Consider the following 2,207-nt stretch of genomic DNA (forward strand, 5'->3'; position numbering starts at 1 on the left):
GGTCATTGGTAACTTGATGGGGATAGCATTGAATTTGTAAATTACTTTGGGCAGTATGGCCATTTTCATGATATTGATTCTTCCTAACCATGAACATGGAATGTTTCTCCATCTGTTTGTGTCCTCTCTTATTTTGTTGAGCAGTGGCTTGTAGTTCTTCTTGAAGAGGTCCTTTACGTTCCATGTTAGCTGTATTCCTAGGTATTTTATTCTCTTTGTATCAATTGTGAATGGCAGTTCATTCTTGATTTGGCTCTCTTTATGTCTTTCATTGGTGTATAGGAATGCCTGTGATTTTTGCACATTGATTTTGTATCCTTCGACTTTGCTGAAGTCACTTATCAGTTTCAGGAGATTCTGGGCTGAGATGATAGGGTCTTCTAGATATGCAATCATGTCCTCTGCAAATAGAGACAATTTGACTTCCTCCTTTCCTATTTGTATACCCTTTATTTCTTTTTCTTGCCTGATTGCTCTGGCTAGAACTTCCAATACTATATTAAATAGTAGTGGTGAGAGAGGGCGTCCTTGCCTAGTGCCAGATTTCAAAGGGAATGCTTCCAGTTTTTGCCCATTCAGTATGATATTGGCTGTTGGTTTGTTGTAATTAGCTTTTATTATTTTGAGATACGTTTCGTAAATACCTAGTTTATTGAGGGTTTTCAGCATAAAGAGCTGTTGAATTTTGTCAAAGGCCTTCCCTGCATCAATTGAAATAACCATGTGGTTTTTGTCTTTGGTTCTGTTTATGTGGTGAATTATGTTTACAGACTTGGCATATGTTCAACCAGCCTTGCATCCCCAGGATGAATCCTACTTAATTGTGGTGGATATGCTTTTACATGTGCTGTTGCATTCGGCTTGCCAGTATTTTATTGAAGATTTGTGCATCTATGTTCATCATGGATATTGGCCCAACCCAAATGCCCATCTATGATAGACTGGACAGGGAAAATGTGGCACATATACACCATAGAATATTATGCAGCCATCAAAAATGATGAGTTCGTGTCCTTTGTAGGGACATGGATGAACCTGGAAACCATCATTCTCCGCAAACTGACACAAGAGTGGAAAATGAAACACCGCATGTTTTCACTCATTAGTGGGTGTTTAACAATGAGAACACAGACACAGGGAGGGGAGCACTACACACTGGGGTCTGTTGGGGGGAAATAGGGGAGGGACAGCAGGTGGTGGGGAGTTGGGGAGAGATAGCTTGGGGAGAAATGCCAGATATAGGTGAAGGGGAGGAAGGCAGCAAATCACACTGCCACATGTGTACCTATGTGACAATCTTGCATGTTCTTCACATGTACCCCATAACCTAAAATGCAATTTAAAAGAAAGTTTTCTCTTCTTGCTGAATCCCTGCTGGGTTTTTGTATCAGGATGATGTGGGTGACCCAGAGCGGCTAAAAGGAGGTGGATGGGAGGCCCGTGACCTGCTAAGCTTCTGTCCCACCGAGCTTGTGTCCTGCGGCGGCTTTCTGGTGCCTGGCTCTACTCCAGATGCCGCCACTGGGCCTCTACTGCCAGGGAGGCGTCTTGGGCCCTTCCCGGAGCCTCCTTTCTGGAGCTGTGCCCTGCACCCTGGCCTTACCCAGCCCTATCGGAGAGGCCAAGGCGCCCGGAGTGCAGGGTACGGGCTCTGTGGCATCCCAGTTCTGCCGCCCCCGTCCCGCACCTTCCTTCCCAGGCCAGGTTCTGGGAAGCCTTGCAGGGCTCTTTCGCAGCTGCTGCCCACTGGGAGCGCCCGGGCCCTAGTAGGGGACCCCTTTTCTGACACTGCTTTGGGTTCTTGGGGCTTACAGCGAGGCCTGTAACTCGGGGAGAGACCCAGGAGTGGGGTGTGAGAGAATGGTCAGCATGGAGGGCTCTGAGAGAGGCATGCAGTGAGTGCATTTTCCTGGGAGTGCACAGTTTACACCACATTGTCTGAAGCAGTGCTGCCTACTAGAAATACTGTGTGACACACATGTGCAACTTAACTTGATGAACATGACACAGATGCAAGAAGAGCAGCATTATTAAATAATATTTATGCATTTGTGGAGTCGATTGAAGAGTAACAAAATGGATAGACAGGAAATATCATGGACCTAGAATGAATTGCAGTTACCCACTGTGGAACTGAGGAGCTAGGATGTCTCACTATAAAACTCGCTTAGAGAAGATGACTTTTGATAAATTTTCAACTTTTCCCC

The sequence above is a fragment of the Cebus imitator genome, unplaced genomic scaffold (genome assembly GCF_001604975.1).
Source record: "Cebus imitator isolate Cc_AM_T3 unplaced genomic scaffold, Cebus_imitator-1.0 Scaffold860, whole genome shotgun sequence".
Taxonomy (NCBI): Eukaryota; Metazoa; Chordata; class Mammalia; order Primates; family Cebidae; genus Cebus; species Cebus imitator.